This window comes from Schistocerca cancellata, chromosome 2 (genome assembly GCF_023864275.1).
Source record: "Schistocerca cancellata isolate TAMUIC-IGC-003103 chromosome 2, iqSchCanc2.1, whole genome shotgun sequence".
NCBI classification, from domain to species: domain Eukaryota; kingdom Metazoa; phylum Arthropoda; class Insecta; order Orthoptera; family Acrididae; genus Schistocerca; species Schistocerca cancellata.
The window spans coordinates 642,476,332-642,501,256 of record NC_064627.1 but is presented as its reverse complement, the minus strand read 5'-3'; the positions used below and the strand labels follow the sequence as shown (position 1 = coordinate 642,501,256).

Sequence of the window (24,925 nt, the reverse complement as noted above, 5' to 3'; positions counted from 1 at the left end):
TACGCACACAATCTCGTTGTTCATGATGAGATCATGTATACATTTGTGCCCGTTAATGAGGGTGTACAGGCCGGTGTGTGGATTCTGCGGTGTGATTGACTAGTGTCTTCAGAAACTAGTCCCCTCACGCCGGAGGTTCGAGTCCTCCCTCGGGCATGGGTGTGAGTGTTGTCTTTAGCGTTAAGTTAGTTTAAGTAGTGTGTAAGTCTAGGGACCGATGACCTCAGCAGTTTGGTGCCTTAGGAATTCACACACATTTGAACAAAAGAAACTAGTTTCCAGCATTACAAGCAGGGTATGTGTACTAGACATTCCCCAAACTTAGCAAAAGAACACTTTTAATGACTGCAAGCAAGGGGAAACAGTATAGGCAAGATTGCAATATAAATAGCAGAATAATAAGAAATTGTGGGTTTTTATATCTTTTATGTATGTTATACAATTAATACTGTATGTGTTTCGTGGCAACTATCACCCCGATTATATTAATTCATCATGCAAAGCATACGTCGAACTCAGAATATTCCGAAAGACTGCGAAATTGTATTGACACATTGACTGCATAGGAAGGGAGATAGAACTGATACTGATAGTTACGAATGGCTTTCCCTTCTTCCTCTCCCATACAAAATCACAGTATGTCCGGGGCCAAGTATAACAACCAGCTGTATACAAAATTGGCGAATATCAGACAGGTTTCAGATCAAATAGCTCTTCCCCATAACCAGTTTTAATTACGAAATTTGAAAAAAACTGTAATAAAAAAGATGCTTGTACCTCTAAAGATTTTAAAAAAGCCGATCCCCTCAGTGGATCGTAAAAATCTCTCTGATATTCTGAAAGAACAAGGTCTGGACCTCAAAACCCTTACAGTAATTAATGAAGCTCGAAATGATACAAAATGTATGGCTAAGTTCAGCGGAGAAATTTTGGGACACATTTGAATTAAAATAGGTGTGAGATTAGGTGATGAACTTTCTCCATTACTTTTTAACAGTGACTTTAAAAAAGTAATGTAATAGTAGCGAAAACTAAAACCAGTGTTAGAACAGACTCATTAACTTTCGCAGACAACCTTGTCATTATATGTCAGAACATTCAAAAAAAGCAAAAAATATCTTAAAGAAACTCTAGGAATAGCAGGGCTCAAAATATTAGGTGACAAAACCAAATAGATGTCTAAAACTGACAACCAAAGGTTTAAAACTAAATGCGGGAAAATCGACAGTTTCTCAGTTCAAATATGTAGGCGCGGAAAATCGACAGTTTCTCAGTTCAGATATGTAGGCGCATCATGTAACTAAACTGGCCTGCAAAAGACTCGTTACGAAATTCGTTGGTAGAAATGGAAACAGCTTTCAACGTTACAAAAGACACCTATGACAAAAAATTACCTCAAAATACACAAAATTGAGACACTGCAACGAAACCATCGTACCTGCGAGTCTTTACGCGATGGAAACATTCATCGTAAATAGAAAGAAGGACATTTAAGAAATTTAGAAGGCAGAACTAAGAGTAATCAGGAAAGTATTAGGTCCAAATTATACTGAGGAATAAACACACAGAATAGAGTAAATTAAGAAACTGAGGAATATACCAGCATTTATTGGATCAAAAAAAATGTACGTTAAACTAGTACGAGCATATTAAAAGAATGGACCAGATTAGATTAACTAGACAGGTTGCATAATTGTACCAGATTGGAGAAAAGTAAAAAGTGAAAGAATAAAATGCACTGATGCAATAAAAAATTAAATGGAGCAGCAAGCATACAACTTGATGCACGCGATAGAAATATTTTTAAGCGGAAAATTCACGACTGGACAGTGACCTGGCAGAGAAACCCAAGAAGACCTGAGTAACTTGGTCTGATGGGCGGAGAACAACAAGTTCTAAGAGTAATGAAGGTGTCACTTAAAGTCACGTAGGAGGATAGCGACCACTTTAGTAAATATCTGTAGATCTGTAGTTAAGCTAGCTGGGTGACATAAAAAGTATTACCGCAGGCGACGAATGACTTTATTGGTCGCGAAGTATACATGGTGCGTTTCGGAATTATTTGCATCTTCAGAAATGCAAACGCAAAGGTAGCACAAGGACAAGAGCGTTATCAGTTGTGCATGTAACATGTGATGACGGACTACCTATCATCTCATGTTACGTACACAACTGGTAAGGCTCCTGTCTTTTTGCTACCTTTGCACTTGGATTTTTGAAGATGTAAATAATTCCGAAAAACGTTATGCATACTTCATGATCAATAAAGGCATTCTTCACCTGCTGTACGACTTTTTTTGCAACTGAGCCAGTTTAACATCTAAGGGTATGTACTTTCTGAGAGATTTTAAGTTACAGGGGCACAAAAAATATTAAAACAAGCGCTGAAAATACCTCTTGTTATACATCGCGTGCAGTAGCAGGGCCCAAAGGTTAATAATAATAATAATAATAATAATAATAATAAAATGTCCTGATGTATTAATTATTATACAGCTGCTGAAGATCCATGACAGTAGTAAAAGTCTTTCATTCGTTGTGCCTGTCTATTTAACCAGTTTATATAAGGGTCTCAAGCTCTCTCCTGCACTGTACCAAGGTTTAACACGTACGAACCTTTTTGCACTACACGTTAATGAAATTTCTGCCTCCGTAGCTGAATTGTCCGTCAACGTGGCTGACTGCCATGTGGAGAACCCTGGTTCAATTTCCGGTACTGCCAGGAATTTTTCCTGGGTGTGAGAACTGGTACGGCTTGCAGTCAGCCTCGTGAGCCCAACTGAGGAGCCACTCGGCTCGTAGGTCAAGAAACCCGACAACGACCGTGAGAGCTCTGTGCTAATCACATGCTCCTCCGTAACACATCGGTTGATGTCACTGGCAGAAGATGACACGGTGGAGGGTGTGGCTTGTCTAGGGCCAGAACGCGGAACTTTACTTATTTCCTTTAATGAAATAATGATCGCGATTGTAGAATTACATTTATGCATCAGAATAACCATAATAAGCGACGATTTAAACTAATATTACAGACATCGGAAGCAAAAACCTTTCTAACGATGTGAACTGTTCTAAGAACTTAAAACGATAATAATCGTAATAGTGCTAATAGTGTCAGCAGAAAAGACTAATGTGCACACTATCTCCTAGATCTAAGGGGACTGAAGAAATACAGCCTCAGCTGTGGGGATAGTCTAGCGGTACTGGAGGCTAGTAATTTGAGGGGAAAGCGATGGGACGAAATGTTTAGTGTATTAGGAGAAAGGCAATTAATTGTCTGTTGAAGCTATAAATGTAATCGAGCTCTTTGAAACTGATGTAGAGGTAATTCCAAGGTAGGGTTCATGTTATGGAAAAAAGTTGGTCATGGAAAAGGTTGCTCTGCTATGGAGTGTGACAGAAACACTTTTCCCCTGAGAACGATTTTTTCAGCTATATGATTGACAGGGGCAACGGCGTTGCCGCAGTGGATACACCGGTTCCCGTCAGATCACCGAAGTTGAGCGCTGTCGGGCGTGGCCAGCACTGGGATGGATGACCATCCGGGCCCCCATGCGCTGCTGCCACTTTTCGGGGTGCACTCAGCCTCGTGATGCCAATTGAGGGGCTACTCGACGGAACAGTAGCGGCTCCGGTCAAAGAAAACCTTCATAACTACCGTGAGATCAGTATGCTGATCACACGCCCCTCCTAACCGCATCCTCAGCTGAGGAAGACACGGCGGTCCCGATGTGCTACTTATGACCTGAAGACGGAGTGTCAAAAATAAAAGTTATTGACAAGTAAAGAAAGAGGAGTGACTTAATACAGTGATCAGAAGATGAAATAAATTCAATGTATAGCTATTTCTGCACATCTATGCTTAGCTATGCATAAGCAGATGAAGTATGTAGTATAATTAAAATTACTGACGCGGCTTATACACAGAACGCAGCCGAACAGTACCTGCTGCATGATCCGTGAGGGTTCCTCTGAAAGTTATTTCAGGGCAACATTGGTAAAGTCAACCACTGCAGTCATTTGTAAAAGCTTCTTCTCGAAATCTAAAGGGGAGAGTTTTTCACATTTTTATTCAACGTTATGAAATGCAGATGTTATCTTGCAGGCTGCAGTGCCTTTCCCTCTAAATTTAGGATTTTATCAAATATTACCACTAGACTGTTTAATAAAGAATTTATGTGGGAGATTCATGACAGACAAATTAGAGTCAGTTCTGTTCCATATCGATTTTCTGTCACCGCATTATTCTGTGCCCATTGGCACACACAGTACTACATTAAGACTGTCGATGGCAGTATTCAAGTGATCTGATTTTGTTCTCAATCGAAACTGGAGGTCATCAGCATACATATGGTATTTGCAGTCGACCAGAACTGATGACAGATCACTAATGCACAATGAAAGACTTTGGGATATATCATCGAAACAGAGGGGACACCAAATGAAGCACGTCCCGATTATGTCATAGTTCCAGATGTTGCGCATTGTTGGTGGAAAAGCAGGTGCGAGAGAAATCATTTTACTACATTCTGTGAAGACGTTACACTATCATGTGTGGCAAGTACGCTGTCCACGTCAGCGTTGTGAAAGACGTTTTCTGAAGCCTTAGATGCGCGCGGAAAGTGTACCTTATTTTCAGGCACTCTGTCTCTTATTGTTAAATCAGATGTTACCGAGCGATACGGCGCAGTTGTTAGTACACTGCACTCGCATTCGGGAGGATGCCGGTTCAAATCCGCGATATTCCTAAATCGCTCCAGGAAAATTTCGGGATGTTTCCTTTTAGAGGACACGGCCGAATTGCTCCCGTATGCCTGAAACAATCCTGGCTTGTGCTCCAATGATCTCGTCGTCAACCGGACGTTAAAACATACCCACCATCCTTTTTAAATCAGATGTTGTGTTGTGATTGGTAATCTTGTAGCTTGTCAATGGTCACTATAAAGCCGGTAAGTATTTCGTGTGTCATAACTGACCCCGCATGCATATATACGATAACAGAAGCAAAAATGTAACGGGTTGGCGATAGAAAGAACATCCGCCCACCACTTAAACTAACCGCTCCAGATCTGTACACAATCACGGATCCAGCGCCGATAGAAGGCACAGGCACAAGAAAGAGAAGAAAAAATTTTAACTTTGTTTTAGGTTCTATACCACTGCGTATATGTATGTGCTACATTTTGTCCCAGTTTCGGATTCGTTGCCATATCTCATCTTTCCATCCTTGGGCGATCCTGGAAACATTTATGTGTTTCTTTCATTAAGTTGCGTTTTTTAGCTGGACGGATTTGTACATCGTATATATAACTCTGTGTCAGACATTCATTACTACCTATTGTACAAACGAAGACAGACTTCCTAAGAGGGGACCGGTGGGTTGTCTGCCCAGGATACGCTGCTTTGCTCTCCAGTCTTTATTTCATCGTTCTTCTGTTCTCTTTTCATGTAATTTATATAGAAGAAAGTTTCCATTTCTTTTCCTAGTTTCTTTATTACATGCCTTCTCTCTTTTGAACTAGCTACGATTGTCGTTTTATACTTTCGCGATGAGGGTTTCGAAGACTGTGGCAGCTATATTCACTGTTTTTCATCTATTTGCGTTCATTGGCGCTTGTTACCATCTGCATATCTTGTTGAAAGACCAATTGTTCCCGCCCTCGCGATGCTGTGGCTCAGACTTTTTAAATGAAAAAGAAAGAAAAGAAAAAGTGCATGTTTCTAATATGAAAGCGAATTGGATATACATCATAAACTGCTTCTCCCCTCTGTTTCTGTCCGTCTCCCCCTTAACCTCTCTTCATCAACCTCCTCTTCCTCCTCTCTCTGTCGGTCATCTTCTCCCCCTCTGTCCATCTCCTTCTTTCCGCTTTCTATGCCCCTTTCCTCCCTCTCCTCTGCCCATCTCCTATTCCCCGTGTGTCCAGCCTTGAGTCTTGTTTGTTGTTATTGCACATTCAGATTTTGTACTAATCGAATCATTAGCAGATAAGCCAGAAAAATAACTTTCCTGTTTGTTGAGTATGTTTAACTGTTATAAATTTTATATATATTTATATATAGGCTATGTGTGTTCATATGTTATAGTAACGTGTAAAAATTTGAAGTAAACCAGTTGAGTACTTTGGAGATACTTCCTAACAATATATATATATCCCCTTACGTCTGTCCAGATGTTCATCAGAATATTGTGTAAAAATGTGGAGTAAATCGGTCAAGAACTTTTCGAGTTTTTGGTAATAAAGTTTCCCCTATACAAACACAAGGGATATTCGGAAAGAAAGTTCTGATCGGTCGCGAAATGGAAACCACTGTGAAAACCCAATGAAGCTGTGCACAGACTCCTTGTGCAATGTCTCTAGTATGCCCTTCGATCGTGTCACGTCGCTGATTTCAATTCTGAGAGCACAGTGAGCATGTAAAAATGCCTAGCAAATTGTGTCTCCCGCCAAATACGTGGGCCTGATGAGAAATTTCTCCGATGTCACGCAACACACATAACACAATTGTCATGCGGCTCCTTCTTCATGATAATTGTCAGCCATACTCTGCAGGGGCAATGAAGGTGCTCCTGTAGCATTTTCGATGGGAAGTGTTTTATCACCCACAGTACTGTCCGTAAATGGCTATGATGGAAGTATTGGAAACTTGGCATTACGCTACGATAAATGGAGTCGGAGCAGCGACTATGTGGAGAAGTAGCTGGAGGTTTTAGCTAACTGTTGCAGATAAAACATTTTTGATTTTCACTGTGGTTTTCATTTCGCGACCCACTGGAACTCACATATAGGTATATAAAACACACATACATAGAAATGCTACATTGTGTCTAGATTTCAAAACAACTTTCGGGGACTATAGCTTCTGAACATACATTTAATTTTTATGTAGATCCCCAGTATAGTTATTACATAATAATTTAAACTATGTGTGGTGGTCCACTAGGTATGTAAAAGCACGAGCTTGTTCGAATGCAATGTTGTTTCAAAATTAGAAAGAAATCAGTAAAGAACTTTTGGCGACGTCCGATTTTGAACAAACGAGCACTTATATTTTTATTTATGTAGACTGAATAAGTCACCGCCCCAGTTTCTCAAACGTATCAACGATAATCCTGTACACTTCACTTTTGAGATCACTGTTGTTGTTGTTGTCGTTTTTGTTGTTTTTGTTGTCTTCAGTCCGATGATTGCTTTGATCCAGCTCTCCATGCTACTCTCTCCTGTGCGAGCCTCTTTATCTCTGGATAACTACGGCAAGCAACATCCGTTTGAACCTACCCACTATAATCATCTCCTTGTCTCCCTCTAAGATTTCAAATCCCCCCCCCCCCACAAAAAAAGAAAACTTACCTCTGATACTGAACTGGTGATCCTTGATGCCTCAAACCCTATCCTGTCAACCGATTCCTTGTTTTGGTAAACTTGTACCACAGATCTCTTTTCTCCTCAGTTCTGTTCAACTCCTCCTCATTTGTTACGTGATCCACCCATCTAATTTTCATCATTCTTCTGTAGCACTACACTACGAAAGCTTCTATTCTCTACACTTGAAGTTAACAAATTTCTCTTCCTCGGAAATGCTTTTCTTGTCACTGCCAATCTACATTTTATAACCTCTCTACTTCAGCCAGTATCACTTATTTTGCTGCCCAAACAGTGAAATTTATCTGCTACACTAAGTGTCACATTATCTTGCTCTCCGAAGACTATAAGCACTCCTGAAGGAATGTTATCTACTCACAGGCCCTTATAACGACTTAGATCTTTCAGAGCCCTGTCATGTCCGCAGCTCATGGTCTAGTGGCTAGCATTGCTGCCTCTGGATCACGGGGTCCCAGGTTCAATACCCGGCCAGGTTGGGGATTTTCTCTGCCTGGGGACTAGGCGTTTGTGTTGTCCTCATCGTTTCAACATCATCATCATCCTCATCATAATTCGTGACAGGGGCTAGACTGAACCGTGTACAAACAATTGGGCTGTGTAAAACCTGGGACATTGTACGGGCGCTGATCATCGCGCAGCTGAGCGCCCCACAAATCAAACATCATCAGAGCACCGTCAGATATTTCTCGCAGTGTCATATCTGTCAGCTCATCTTCATCTATGTCCACTATCCTTCCGATAATATTGCCTTAAAGCTTATCTCCCTGTGCACACCCTCTACATACACCTTCTACCTTTCAGCATTCCAATCTTTGTTTAGAACCGGTTTTCCATCTGAGCTCTTGATGTTCATACAGCTGCTTCGCTTTTCCCCAAGGGCTCTTTAATTTTCCTGTAGGCGGTATCTATCTTTCCCCTACTGAAATATGCTTATAAATTCTTACATTTTTCCTCTCTCCATTGCTGCTTAACCTTTTCGCACTTACTTTCTATCTCAAGTATTAAACTTTTGAATTCCCATTCGACTGCTTCATTTGCTGAATTTTTAAATGTCTTCCTTTCATCAATTCCATTCAATACCTCTTCTGTTATCCAAGGATTTCTATTACATCTTGTCTCTTTACCTATTTGATCCTCTGTTGCTTTCACCACTTCATCTCTTAAAGCTACTCATTAATCTTCTACTGTACCCCTTTCCCCTGTTCCAGTCAACTGTTGCCTTATGCTCCTTCTGAAACCTTCAAATACGTCCGTGTTTTTGAGGTTATCCAGGTCCCATCTCCTTAAATTCCTACGATTTTACAATTTCTTCAGTTTTAAGCTACAGTTCATAACCAATAAAGTGTGTCAGAGTCCATATCTGCCCCTGAAAACTCTTACAATTTAGAATCTGGTTCCGAAATCTCTATCTTACCATTATATAAACCAAGTGTTAGCTATGATCAAATTATGCTCCTTTAAATTTCCCTTTCATTCATTACTCCCACTCCATACTCACCTGCTACATTTTGTTATCTTCTTACTATAGAATTCCAATCCCTTATGACAATTAAATTTTCGTCCCTCTTTAACTATATGAATAATTTCTATTATCTCATCATACATTTCTTCAATCTCTTCGTCATCTGCGGAATTTCTTGGCTTATAAACTTGCACTACTGTGTTAGACGTAGGGATCCTGTCTATCTCGGATACGATAATGAGTTCACCATGCTGTTCGTGGTACCTTAATCACAGTCCTATTTTCTTATTCATTACTAAACCCACTCCTACATTACCTCTATCTGACTTTGTATTTATAAACCTGTATTCACCTGACCAGAAGTCCTGTTCCTCCTGCCACCGAACTTCGATAATTCCCACTATATCTAACTTCAAACTATTAAACACTTCTGCAAAATCAAAGAAAACTGCATGCCAAATCTAAACGAAAGCAAAATCTCCAAGATCGGCGATTTTTAACACAAGCTCGAAATTTAGCGTGGGCATCAGTGCGAGATCCTTGTGGTAGTTACCACAGCGAAGCTTTGTGTCGAATACTCGCAGAAAATCCGAAGAGATTCTAGTTGTATGTAAAATATTCTAGCGGCTAGGTAGGCAATATCTTCTCTGCGAGACAGCAATGGAAGTATGTACGACAGCGCTGCCAAAGCTGAATTACTAAATACATCCATAAGAAATTCATTTGCCAAATAAGACAAAGTAAATAAAAAGTGGTTATAACTAAATTTTCCTACATAACACGTTATAAATAGGAACTAATTACCGTACGAGTACCAAACTTGGTGGCATTAATGTCAATGATATGCGAAAAAGAAATAATGCTGGATCAGTTCGATTGAAACACTTTTAATGTGCTGCTACCGTACATCATACCATCTCATACCGGTACCAATACTGCTACAATAGGGGCACAATATGGCGCCCATCAGGGTCCAGAAGAGTCTGAAAGCTCAGGGCTGCATTCTGAATAGCAGAACGAAGCATGTCCGTAGGTATGCTGGCTACATCTCTTGATATGCTGCGTTTCAGGTCTGCACATGTGTGAATATTCAAGCAGTAAACCCTGTCCTTTAGATAGCCCCACAACCAGCAATCACAGGGAGTGGGATCACGCGATCGTGCCGGATAATCATCTGGAAATGATTGGGTGGTAGTTTGATCGTTTCCAAACGTGTTTTGGAGAAGCAGGTGAACTTCACGAGTGATGTGTGGAGGGGCCCCATCTTGCATGAAAACTATTAGGTTCAATGCGTCTCTCTCCTGTAGGACGGGTATGACATGCTGCCGAAGCATATCGCAGTAACGCTGGCCAGTCACACTGCACGTCTTTGCACCTTGAGCGCAAAACCTGTTCAAAAAAGAATGGGCCAATGACGAATGTAGCCGTGAAGCCACACCATCCGATGACATGTTCACCATACAGAAACTGGAGGTGAAGATTCCCACATTCGGCAATTCTGTATGTTGATTTCACCCGTCAGAGAAAAATGAGGTTCTTCTGTTCATAGGACGGTCTAGGGCCAGCCCTCGTCAACTTCAGTCCTTGCGGGAAAGTGGAGAGCGAAGTCAACACGTCGTTGTGCGTCCTCTGGCGCAAGCTGCCGTACGATACGGATCTTGTGCAGATACCATTTGAGAATGGTTTGAAGCACCTTCCGTACGGTGGACCACGGGATGTTCAACTGATGTAACACAGCATGCACACAGCCTGACGATCGGGAACTGCGCGCAGCGTTGTCTGCAGTAGCAAGAGTGATTTCATCAACCACCTGTCGTGCAGTCGCCCACTTCCGGAGCGACGCCCAGTTTTCCAGTTGATTCGAACTTCTTCACCACGCGCCGAACAGCAGGTGGAGAAAGAGCAACGTTCCGTAACCCTTTCAGCCGACAATATTTTGGAAGTGCAGCTGCAGCATTGTTGTTGTTTTGATAACAGAGCTTCAGCAGTAATGTCTTGCTCCTTTTGTCCAAGCTCATGTTGACAACTCAACAAGTGCACTGCGACTGGTCAGCTGTGTGGGACTATGAATCACGATGGCTGATCACGGCACCTGGTGCCCACAGCTGGAACTGGACGGTGGCATTTTGACGCATGGAAATTAAACACAACATACTGTGTACATTAATTCTAGCACGTTTTTTACCCGTACGGTAATTAGTTTCGGTGTTATAACGGGTTGAATAGTTAAAGTGTAATTATAACTACCCGGTATTCCAGAATTCGAAACAAGAAAAGAACTGAGAAGTAGATATCCTCGTATTAGTGAAGCGACTTCATAAATACAAGTCTTCCGATCCAGACTGTATGCCAGTTACATTCCTTTCATAGTATGCTGATGCAATAGCTCCATGCTCAACAATCATATGCAACCGTTCGCTCGATGGAAGATCCGTACCCAAAGACAGGAAAGTTGCTCACGTTACACCAATATTCAAGAAAGGCTGTAGGAGTCATCCACTTAATTAGAGGCCCATATCATTAACATCGATATAAAGCAGGGTTTTGGAACATATTGAGTTCGAACATTATGGATTACCTCTAAGAGAACGGTCTACTGACACATAGTCACCACAGGTTTAGAAAATATCGATCTTGTGAAACTCAACTAACTCTTTGCTCACACAAAGTATTGAGTTCTACTGACAAGGGATTTCAAATTGATTACGTATTTCTGCATTTTCAGAAGGCTTTTCACACTGTACCTCACAAGCAGCTTGTAGTCGAAATTCGCATTTGTGAAATACCGTCTCAGTTATACTAGCGAGTTTGTTATTTTCTGTCGGAGAGGTCGCAGTTCGTAATAACTGACGGAAAGTCATCGAGTAAACCAGAGGTGATTTCCGAGGATCTTCATGGTAGCGTTATAGGCACTCTGCTGTTCCTTAACTACGTAAACGATTTAGGAGACAATCTGAGCAGCCGTTTTAGGTTGTCTGCAGATGATGCTGTCGTTTATCGCCAAGTAAAGTCATGAAAAGGTCAAAAGAAAGTGCGAAACGATGTAGAGAAGATATCTGTATGGTGCGAAAATTGGTACTTGGCACTAAACAATGAGAAGTGTGAGGTCATCCATATGAGGGCTAAGAGCAATCCGTTAAACGTCAGTTACACGATAAATCAGTCAAATTTAAAGGCCGTAAATTTAATGGAATGGAATGGACAGTGTCTTGAAAGGAGGATATAAGATGAACATCAACAAAAGCAAAACGAGGACAATGGAATTTAGTCGAATTAAGTCGGGTGATGCTGAGGGAATTAGATTAGGAAATGAGACACTTAAAGTAGTAAAGGAGTTTTGCTATTTGGGGAGCAAAATAACTGATGATGGTCGAAGTAGAGAGGATATAAAATGTAGACTGGCAATGGCAAGGAAAGCGTTTCTGAAGAAGAGAAATTTGTTAACATCGAGTATAGATTTAAGTGTCAGGAAGTCGTTTATGAAAGTATTTGTATGCAGTGTAGCCATGTATGGAAGTGAAATCTGGACGATAAATACACTCCTGGAAATGGAAAAAAGAACACATTGACACCGGTGTGTCAGACCCACCATACTTGCTCCGGACACTGCGAGAGGGCTGTACAAGCAATGATCACGCGCACGGCACAGCGGACACACCAGTAACCGCGGTGTTGGCCGTCGAATGGCGCTAGCTGCGCAGCATTTGTGCACCGCCGCCGACAGTGTCAGCCAGTTTGCCGTGGCATACGGAGCTCCATCGCAGTCTTTAACACTGGTAGCATGCCGCAACAGCGTGGACGTGAACCGTATGTGCAGTTGACGGACTTTGAGCGAGGGCGTATAGTGGGCATGCGGGAGGCCGGGTGGACGTACCGCCGAATTGCTCAACACGTGGGGCGTGAGGTCTCCACAGTACATCGATGTTGTCGCCAGTGGTCGGCGGTAGGTGCACGTGCCCGTCGACCTGGGACCGGACCGCAGCGACGCACGGATGCACGCCAAGACCGTAGGATCCTACGCAGTGCCGTAGGGAACCGCACCGCCACTTCCCAGCAAATTAGGGACACTGTTGCTCCTGGGGTATCGGTGAGGACCATTCGCAACCGTCTCCATGAAGCTGGGCTACGGTCCCGCACACCGTTAGGCCGTCTTCCGCTCACGCCCCAACATCGTGCAGCCCGCCTGCAGTGGTGTCGCGACAGGCGTGAATGGAGGGACGAATGGAGACGTGTCGTCTTCAGCGATGAGAGTCGCTTCTGCCTTGGTGCCAATGATGGTCGTATGCGTGTTTGGCGCCGTGCAGGTGAGCGCCACAATCAGGACTGCATACGACCGAGGCACACAGGGCCAACACCCGGCATCATGGTGTGGGGAGCGATCTCCTACACTGGCCGTACACCACTGGTGATCGTCGAGGGGACACTGAATAGTGCACGGTACATCCAAACCGTCATCGAACCCATCGTTCTACCATTCCTAGACCGGCAAGGTAACTTGCTGTTCCAACAGGACAATGCACGTCCGCATGTATCCCGTGCCACCCAACGTGCTCTAGAAGGTGTAAGTCAACTACCCTAGCCAGCAAGATCTCCGGATCTGTCCCCCATTGAGCATGTTTGGGACTGGATGAAGCGTCATCTCACGCGGTCTGCACGTCCAGCACGAACGCTGGTCCAACTGAGGCGCCAGGTGGAAATGGCATGGCAAGCCGTTCCACAGGACTACATCCAGCATCTCTACGATCGTCTCCATGGGAGAATAGCAGGCTGCATTGCTGCGAAAGGTGGATATACACTGTACTAGTGCCAACATTGTGCATGCTCTGTTGCCTGTGTCTATGTGCCTGTGGTTCTGTCAGTGTGATCATGTGATGTATCTGACCCCAGGAATGTGTCAATAAAGTTTCCCCTTCCTGGGACAATGAATTCACGGTGTTCTTATTTCAATTTCCAGGAGTGTAGTTCGGACAAGAAGAGAGTAGAAGCTTTCGAAATGTGGTGCTACAGAAGGATGCTGAAGATTAGATGGGTAGATCACATAACTAATGAGGAAGTATTGAATAGGATTGGGGAGAAGAGAAGTTTGTGGCACAACTTGACCAGATGAAGGGATTGGTTGGTAGGACATGTTCTGAGGCATCAAGGGATCACCAATTTAGTATTGGAGGGCAGCGTGGAGGGTAAAAATCGTAGAGGGAGACCAAGAGATGAATACACTAAGCAGATTCAGAAGGATGTAGGTTGCAGTAGGTACTGGGAGATGAAGCAGCTTGCACAGGTTAGAGTAGCATGGAGAGCTGCATGAAACCAGTCTCAGGACTGAAGACCACAACAACAACAACAAATTTAACTAAATACCTCGAAGCTACAATTACGAACAACTTCAATTGGAAAGAAGACATAGTAAATGTTGTGGGGAAGGCGAACCAAAGATTGCATGTTACTGGCGGAACGCTGAGAAGGTGCGAAGATCTACTAAAGAGACTGCCTACACGCTTGTCCGGTCTCTTTTTTAGTACTGCTGCACGGTGTGTGATCCTTACCATATAGAATTAGCGCAGTACGTCGAGAAAGTTCAAAGAAGAGCAGCGCGTTTTGTATTGCCGAGGAACAGGGAAGAGAGTGTCACTGATACGATTCACGATTTGGGGCGGCGTCTTACGTTGCGACGGAACTTTTCGCTAAATTTCAGTCACTGACAATATCCATGGGGAAACAGATTTAGATACATCGGTCACACCTTTTAAATTTTGTAACCTACCAGCTTATTGAGGCATCTAACATTCCACGCACCAATCCATGGAATGAAAGTTTTGTTCTTCCTGATGACAGGATGATGATGATATCATAACAGACAGAAATTTTCAGAGACTTGAGGTCAGGCCCTGCTCGACCTGTCCAAACTGGACATTATTGGAGTGTCAAATGTCGTCTTACATCTTCTGAAAGATGTGCTTATGTTCTATAACGTATGTACCACACTTCTCAGTAATGGACGGTGGACAAAATTTCAGTCTCACTACAGAGGTACTTAATTGGATAGTTCACATTTCAAATACGTTTGTACCAACTAGGGCTTTATTTCACATTGTAGCCAGTGGCGGCTGGTAACAGAAAATTTGCAGTTATCTCGCAAAATGCTTATCTACTGAGTCATGTTTATTGGAGCAGTTTTGGTTCTATTTTCATACACTCTTGCCCGTGTCAGCTTTTACTATGAATTATGGTAAACCGTTTGTATGTTCCATATCTTCAACAGAACCGAAACAATACACAAGTGTTTGTACTAATAGAGGTTGCATAACAGTGTCTTTGGGTAATGAGTTGGAAGTCCAATTTTCCACGCCACTGTAAAAGTGCTTGCAACCAAAGATATCTGTTGTTGCGAACAGTTCAGTGTCCATAACAAGCTTCATTATTTCCAACACAATGTCGGTGCATCTAGTATTTGATGATTTGACGACAATGATAGATGTTTTGAAGTTGTACTGTACGATTTGCTAAAGAAGGAGTTTATTACAGCTCCCACGATGTCGCACTTCGAATTACCAATAGGTCTTATTTTCGTCTCAGTTTTAGTGACGACCTTTTCTGATTCCTAGTCGATGTTATTGTTTTGCTTAGTAAAACAGGATAAGTGCGGCGGCAAGTGAGTCGTGTCTAACGTGAGGCGCTCACGGTGGAGGTCAGGTGAGGTAACAGCTGCGTGCTGAACAGCGTGCACCGCCAGCATTTCTACCGGAGAACGGCAGCGGGTCGTTTTGCTGCCACCGCTCCCTGTGGTGTTACTGCACTTTTCCGAGTCAGTGAAACAGCCAGATTTTCGTATACGCTCTCATCGGCATATGGAGTCTGCTGTCCGGAGCGAGAGCATCATTAAGGAGCTGGAAGTTTAGGATTGTTACACGACTTTCCTCCACAGAGGAAAAAAAGAAAGAAAAAGTGCGGTTCACTGAATTTTGTATCATTATGAAGATACGTATGTCGGTGAGACAGGTCCATACAAAGAACACAGAAAGAAAATTTTCCACAGTCGGTATTTACATCCGTGTTGAGTTTCTTTATGGGTATTAGGCCAATTCTCTGTTGCTAGAGTTTCGTCATGGTCCAATCATTACTATGCTATGCCGTATAGAGAACCATGGAATTTTTTAGAAAAACCTAAAATCTGCTTTAACAAGAAATAGAAGCCCTGAAGCTGTAGGCTTTTGAACCAAAAAACCTAACAGGGCAGCACTTCTGCAGTACAAGCTCCATAAAACTCGTCGGGGTGAATTTGCAATCATCAGTATCGGCTGTACAGCGTCACGTTTTGGCCGTTGTGGGGTTAAACATGGGGATCGGCTTGTTGAGGCTGTCTAAGCTTGAAAATAAAGTAACTACGTCGTCTATAGCGTAGCTGTAACATTATTAGGAAACCAAAGAGTAGTCACTGTAACACGGCTTCGACGTCGGACTAGAATGCTATTGAACAGCAATCACCAGCACTAACGTTACTTATCCATAACTCCATCATGATGACTCAAATGCGGGGTCATTTCTAACGAGACTCTCCATTAATATTACATTTTTATCACTCTCGGTCGGTGTCTACTGTGCAATGGATATGATCGTCATTGCCAGCATAATCACACAGAGTGCTGGTCGAAGCCGATCGAGTATATCCGTGCTTCTTACTGCAAGGAATGCAGCGAATTTCGCTGTCGGCAGGATTATTGTTACAGCGTATGAAGGGATACCTAGAAAAAATGTCATTTTCAATGACGAGAAACTTGGCTGGCTTATGGTATACCACTTTTGAAATTTCTCTTCGGTACAACAACTGAACCAGTTTTAGCATTTACCGAGACTCTTCAGAACGAATACGAAAATAACGGGAATAAGTCCACAGAATTAATTGAAACACCATATAAAAAAATTCAGAGGTTTTCCTGGTATATTTTCTGAGAGAATTGGTAGAATGGACTTGTGATCGTCCGTGGCTCGTTGCAAAATAACTGTATTTCCTTTAATTTCTTGCCTACATATAGCTTTATATCTCCATTGCACTGAAAATAACTACAGGACATTGAAAATACCGACGGCATACTTTACGGTCATGTTTGGGTTCAAAATGGTTCAAACGGCTCTGAGCACTATGGCACTTAACATCTGAGGTCATCAGTCCCCTAGAACTTAGAACTTCTTAAACCTAACTAACCTAAGGACATTACACACATCCATGCCCGAGGCATAATTCGAACCAGCGATCCTAGCGGTCGCGCGGTTCCAGACTGAAGCGCCTAGAACCGCTCGGCCACATCGGCCGGTGGTCATGCTTGTGGACAGGCTGTTCAATTAACTCCACGTAATTGCTGTTTAAAACTGTAAAGCTTCACTTACGTCGTGGCAGTCGCACCTGTATTCAATACATTTCGGCGTATTTCTCCGACTGTATTTGTTGTACGTAAAAATGAAACAGCAAATTTTGTAGAGTTACTGATGAAGAGTAGAGCTGTATTTACCTCGGTAATGAATTTACAGAATGCGATCGATGAGTAGCACAATGGTACTATTCGACATGTACAGTCGTGGACAAAACGAGCGAGACCACTCGCCTTTTCGTTATGCTGATCCGCACGGCTTTAAAGTCTGCTACACAGCATAACCGGCAAGGCGACGAAGTGCTACCAACATACTATGCACAGGCGTGAAATTGACAAACTATCTGAACTTTTTTAGGCTGTTTTCAATAATTTGTAAGACTATATTAATGCTGATTAGTGTGTTAAATACAACACGTAAATATAAGACAGAATGAAGGAAGAAACGCTAATTGGTATGAACTGTACCAATAAAAATGAATTTCAACTTATCGAGATAACATAACTGTTTTAGTAAGACAAAGAACGCCGGATCGTTACGAATTAGCAAAATATTATCCGCTTTCGGCCGCGAAACGGTCTGTGTCAACGTTCAGACCAGTCCTACTGGATTACCGTTGCTGACATACCATGAAAGTGTGCAAATTTAGCAATGCGTGAAGATTCATAACGAAATTCAGTTAAAAATCATTCAGTGCCACACTTAAGTCAATTCCATTATTGACAGAAGCGGAAAAAGTAGGCAGTAACATGTATGAAATTCTACAAGAGTGTCATATTGACATGCACAGGGCGGCAGTACAGAATAAAGGTAGCGATAAAAAGTATTGAGGGCGCGAGAATTTCTTAAAATTGCTTTACTGATATTCTACCTGCCTCCATCGGGATTAGAACCGAAAACAAACCAGACCTTCCTTTCACTACGCTAGCAGACAACCCAGGCAAACAGCCCTCTATTATTACCCCAGACATGAATAAGCCGGCAATTTCGCAATGAAAATGGTAAAATGATCTACAGATTCTGTTCCATAGAGCTTTCTGGGCTCAAAAACATGAATTTTCTTCCTTTATGTCACCGCTTATGTGATAATCATTCGGGATGTTTATCGAAATAACAAAATACTCTTATTAGAGGGTAAATTTAGTGGGATAATTCTGCACCACCTCAGGAAATAAACGGCTACATAGCTGCCAAACATATTCTACACTGTTTCGAATTCTCCACTAGACTCGCCACAGCCAGAAAACGTTCATTAGCCTAAGTGTTTCTTAAGCTACCTAGCAATGGGAATGTTCGCACTTCTAAAACACGGTAGCATTAATACTGGGATGTGAACTACCACGTGTATAGGCAAATGGATTCTATTTGCATTCCTGTAAACGTGATTTGGATCGAAAGCTGATGTATCGACTACAACTAGAACATTTCGAATAAAGAGTAGTGGGTGTTATTTATGCAGCCCTCATCTTCAGTAGCTGTCGTAGCTGTTTTCGTTGTTAGGATTTCGTCACCTAAACCGGTAAAAACGGAACCCTACTAGTCTAACTTTCTTGACCGTCTATCGGTCTACCCAACCTTTCAAACCCGTTTACCTCCAGAACGGGTAGACATAATAAGCGGAAATGTATCGCACTTCTTGCGGTAACCGGTCCCTTGGTGGTGTAAAAAAGTGAGCTTCTATGTCAACGCAATCTAAAGATACGGCCGTTTATGTAAAGAAAATTTACGCGAAAGGTCAAAAAATGGCTTCAAGAACTATGCGACCAAACTGCTTATGTCATCAGCCCCTAGACCTAGAACTACTTAAACCTAGCTAGCCTAAGGACATCACAGTCCGCATTGACTACTCAGTTTGTATATTTTGCTTTTTTTTTCATAGTTCCACACAACTTCTTCCTGTTTTCTCGATTGATCTGTGTTCAGTTTTTCAAGGCCTATCCACTGCCCCAACTTATAGGGAGGTTCCCTTGTTAGCTATGAAACAACTGTAGCGAAACTGAGCATCCTCGTTATCCATGTGATGGATAAGACGACTAATTCGCAACATAAATGTCAGTGTAAGCATCAATTTATGTTGGAACGTGCTTCCTCGACCAAATAACATACGTTTCCTACGTCTTCAATACGAATCATGAAGCAAATGTAATGTAAAGGACATAAAAATATCGAGTGATTTTACTAACATAATTATAAACCACCCACGAACATAAATCGATGATCACATAGTTGTAAAAAAGTAGTCTACAGTATTGCCATTGTCCATTAGACTAGCAGCAGGAAGAAAACGTACGCTCAGCTGTGATGAGATATCTTGCACTGACGAAGCTCGCGCTTCGAAGACACCACAGCATCGTCTGCCACCATTTCATGGGAAACGAAATATCTCAAGTGTACAGCCTTAGACATAAAAACACCGCCGGCGCAAGCACCGTGCGATCCGCGATATGACGCCGTTGAAAGCACGGCTAACCCGCGCCGGAAAGCTGTTAATATCATCTGATGTTGCTAACAAGTTATTTACTTCTGGTGAATGATTTTCTGCGCAGTTCATTTAAGATAGAATAACTAAAATATATTTGATGTTACGGAAGACGAAGGACGCCTAATTCATTTCCCTCTCTTTACTTATGATGTTACATTCGCAATCTGAGCATACGTATTATCCATAACCACACTTTAGCGCCACACAGATAAGTGAATGAAACACATTGGAGTACAGTTTTAGACATAAAAACTGACCGCCGGCCGCCTGCCACAGAGACTAAGTCCGAGTCTATTCACTTAACGTAGCCAATAAACTGACTGGCCATCTGCAAAATAAGGCAACACTGTAAGATGCGGAGGCGTTAGGAGGAAGTGTTGTCTACTTCCGAGTTGTTCTCGGATTGTGTGAGCCCGTGGTCTAGTGCTAGCCGGCACGGTAGCTCAGCGTGTTCGGTCAGAGAGCCGGTTGGCCTCTGTAATAAAAAAACTGAGTGGAAGGATCAACCACCGAACTTGAACAGGATGTCCTGCGACGTCCGCAACGACCAAACACAACGATCAATAATGAACAATAAGAAAAAAAAAGAAAAGAAAAAATGGTAATCGTCATGCATTCTAAGCTTATGGTCGCCTGTTCGTGTCCAACTATTTTTTTTTACCACATTTCGGTCTAAAGTTATGATTCTGATTGAGCATCGAAGATAATTCGCTTAACATTCTACCCACCAGCAACGACAAGTATTCCAGAAACAATTCCGCAGGACAGCTCGTGGCTGCGCCGCGATCATAACAGCTTCCGTTCGAGCGTTTCCTCGCGCTGCAGCGGCTACCGGCCACCGGCCAGACGCCACCCGCCGCCTGAAATCCGGCGCCGCCCATGTGAACGCGGCGCCGCGTTGTCAGTGTATGTATCAACCGTCATTTTCGAATTTGAAGTTCTAGTTATCATCTTGCAGTTAAGCACTGGATTTTGCATACTTGAAAATCATGAACTACAGTTAAGCATTGTAAAATTGAGTCGCAAGTGGAAAAAGGTGTAACATCTGCAACACAACGTTTACTTTTGGTATAACAGAGGGGTGAATGCAGAGGAGGCAGCTAGAAAGATTTGAACTGTGTTTGGAGCGAGTGCTTTTGGTAAAAATACGCCAGAAAAAGATATTCGTGTTTCAACAAAGATCGTTCTAGCATGAATGATTTTCCACATTAAGGAAGTCTCGACTACTGATAGATGTGATAGATTACTATTTAACCATCATGCGATGTTTGCATTCAACAGGCAAAGTTCAGAAGTCTGGTGTAGGAGTACTGCATGCTCTAATTCGAAACAACAAAAATCAATGGAGTGACTATTATTGAACGTCATCAGGTCACTCATCGACCATTCCTATGCAGTACTGTTACTGGTGACGTATTTTGTTGCCTTTATTGTCAACTTCCTAAGAACAAATAAAGGCTGTGCCCCACCAAAAGACGTAAACTCGAGGAAAGAGTAACGTGAACATGATATTTAACATCTGATAATTCCAAAAGTGTGTTTTGGGCTACGAATTCTGCCCCCAGGGTGTGTGCAACACAGCTGGCATTTGTTGCCACAACTGAGACACCTTTCTTTCGCAGTGTAAGAACATCGAGCATCAAAACTACATCACCTGTGCTACTGTATGATAACGCACTATGTTGATTTGAGAAAGAAAACAATCCAAGAGATTGATAGAAAAGTCGTCTGTCAGGCACTTGTATTGATAGGGAAGTCCTCTCTCAAGCACTTGTCCCTCTCGTCATATATTTGTAAAATTTTACCTTTCCCCCTCTTGATCGATCAACCGTCAAGGCAATTCATTTCTAGACGGAAATACTCTTAAAACTACTCTGGTTTAATGACATCGTTAGAACCAGAATTTGTAAACGACTTTAGCATTGTCAGATCGTTTTAGATATCGTGAAAGAAAATTCTGCTGCTGATTAATTTCTCTTTGATAATTACTGTTGCGTTTAGTAAACTAATGGAAAATGCAATTAAAATATTCACTGTACTAATACAAATTAAATTCAGCTTCCTACAGAAACATCACGACGGCAGTCTATCTTAAAAAAGCATTATGTGTCTGTGAGACGATCGAACCTATTTTAACACGAATTAGTAGGATATTACCAACTTTTGACTTCGAAAAGATCTGTATTTATTTCATTTCCTGTACCATTCGCAAGATTATGAAAATGTGACATTTCATAGGTAAAATTATGTATTCACAACAACAAAAAATATGTCGGCAGAAAACAAAAGTGGCATTATGAATTTGGCAGTACCGTAAGGTTTTCGCTCTGACACTAAGAGTTACTGAAAGTAGCAAGACGAATTTTGCTCGAGCGTTGTCTTACGATTCCCTTATTGAGTTTTTATCAGCCTGCTTGTAGCTGTGCTACAAAAGAATTAAAAATCTGGCTTTCAGCGAGTCGCGAATGGCGAACGAAAGCAGCTTGCACCTGTTAGCTAAGCATGTTACCTGGGAACTGGTTTTTTCCTAAACTGGGAAGACGTCCATTTGTGGTTGAATTGTTGGCAAATGTCAGTCAGACGTGTGCCGTTGGTCTAAGCGTTTCGGTGTGTTGAATTTGTACCAAAGATTTTCCTACAGGTTTTTTCTGCCCAAATAGAGAGTTGAAGTTTCCCATTAGTATTTTCACGTCATCCTGGTGAATTTTGCTCATAGTATTTTCGACTTGGTTCCAGAATTTTTCCCATGCACTTCTAAGCGCTACAGTCTGGAACCGAGCGACCGCTACGGTCGCAGGTTCGAATCCTGCCTCGGGTATGGATGAGTGTGATGTCCTTAGGTTAGTTAGGTTTAATTAGTTCTAAGTTCTAGGCGACTGATGACCTCAGAAGTTAAGTCGCATAGTGCTCAGAGCCATTTGAACCATTTTGAACCAGAATTTTTCGACATTTTCGGTGTTTTTCTTATTTTCGATGTTGGTGGGGACACGTGCATTGATGAGTGTATATTTTTTACTGGGGCTCTGAAGGAGCATAGTACCTAAGCTTACACACTACTTTACCTAAATTATCCTAAGGACAAACACACAAACTCATGCCTGAGGGAGGACTCGAACCTCCGCCGGGATCAGCCACACAGCCCATGACTGGAGTGCCCCAGACCGCTCGGCTAATCCCGCGCGGCTACTAAAAGTATACTCGTCCACAAAACCCATGTGGACAATTATCTGATAATCGGTCAGGCTTCGCTTTGTCGCAGCTCTTTTGCATACAAGTCCATTTCCTTTCAGGCTCCTCCTTACAATTCTTGCAATGCAAGGTAATTGAAAAATCCCATCCACTCGACGCCAACTGAGGAACTGACTGGTGCATTTGTTGTTCAACACACAGTAATTGTCAGCCTCACTAGAATCAATGACTGTGTGTCTGTGTGTGTGTGTGTGTGTGTGTGTGTGTGTGTGTGTGTGTGTGTGTGTGTGTGTGGGTGGGTGGGTGGGTGTTTTCGTTTTCATGCACAATCTGAATCAATACTATTAACATTAGAGAGAAAACCAACAATAAATAATTCATCAAATATGACTGTAAAGTATTTTAATGCGATGGGAAGTTACTAACTGAATTTTCACCCAACCCACGTCCAGCATATTACGTTAAGTAAGATGTATTAACTCCATAGTATCGTTAGCAGAGACAGTGCGCTCTTGTTGTCGAGGCTCGCGACAAGCGCAGCGATCAGCAGTGCCCAATGCCGCCGCGATTTGTTTATGTTGGCTGAGCGTGGACACTGCAGCAGACGCTTCGCCACAAACAGAAAGAAATCACCTTGTCTCTGACCGCAGTGAGCGGATATCACTGCCTGCGTGTTCTTATAGTAACCAACGTGAGACTCTACTCACAGGAGCCATGGAGCAATTGCAATGGGTATCATGTCATTAGTCATCAGAATATTAACCAGTGATGAAATGTCCACTCTATATGAATCCCAAGAAAATAGGAACCTTCTCACAAAGGAATGTGAGGTGATATCAAAATTTATCCAACATACAAAAATTAACTGCAGGGCTTTCATGTATGCAGTAGTAGCACACAAGGAAATATTATGTCTTGGAAGCGTATATTTCATTTCCTCTTCTCATTTTAACGCCCTTGTTTTAGTATGAAGTGGGAAAATAAACACGAAAAACTCAAGTTCCTGAGAAGCATATAAGTCATTCCTTCTTCTCATATCATAACTTTTGTTTTAGTATGAGGTAAAAAAATAAACAGTTTAGGGTTCTGAAACATAATATGACACCAGATTCTTATCGTAGGCGCTATCGGAAACGCAATAAGCAGGGAACTGTCCATTGTTTTGTCCAAAAGTCTGTTTCCTTTCATGCATTACTCACGTTAGGAGATTCTTATTTAAGGACTTGTGGGCATCAAGTTCTTCAGCAGAACAAGCCTTATGTTATTGTGCTAATTACAGTATGGGAAAAATGCAACAACGACGAGTTCCCCTGGAGTACATGTTCTGTATTCTGCAATGACCGCCAGCTGCCACAACATTTCACAGAATCCTTGCGGCGGGCAACACAACTGTGCGTGCACTTCAGACTTCATTCAGTAAGACGTCAGGAGATGGATGGAATCGTCAAATTAACGTTTCTTTCCGAGTCGTATTCAACCCAGAATGAGGTGTTATTAAGGTAGTTGAACGTTCTAGCAATTACACTTATATAATTCCAATATGAGTATTCAGATAGCCAAAAGAACCCGTTAGTGCGAAACCATGTGGAACTGCATTAACATCAAACTGCAAGAACTTGAGACAATACGTGGACTCTTCTCTTCGCTAGGTGACCTATTACTGATATTTAGGATTCTCACCTGCCTAGGCGTAATGGAAACGGAACTTCAGAGGCGCTTTCCGCTATTCTTGACAAACATGAGAAACTTGTAATCACTGCGAGTTACAACTGCGTGATGATAATGGTTCAGGTTGTCAGTAGTTGTGGTGGTGTTATGCTGTCAAACTGCTTACAGCAACGTTAACAGTGGCGCACATAATTTAGCGCTGACTACCTACCTAAGTAAAGATAGTGTTGTGGCGTCGTCGCTTGTCTTTATTTGGCCTCAGCTTGAGTAATCCGATTTAACGAACATAGTACTACATTCGCGGGCTGCTAATGATACAGTATGACTACAGAGATCATCGTGCGGGTATTACATTAATTCTGCAATGAATTGCTT

The 24,925-nt window shown here is 42.2% G+C and overlaps 1 pseudogene; it reads left to right on the top strand.

The window, feature by feature from the left end:
* Positions 1–3,448: 3,448 nt before the first annotated feature.
* On the top strand, positions 3,449–3,566 carry LOC126163642 (5S ribosomal RNA; annotated as a pseudogene).
* The last annotated feature ends 21,359 nt before the right edge of the window (positions 3,567–24,925 follow it).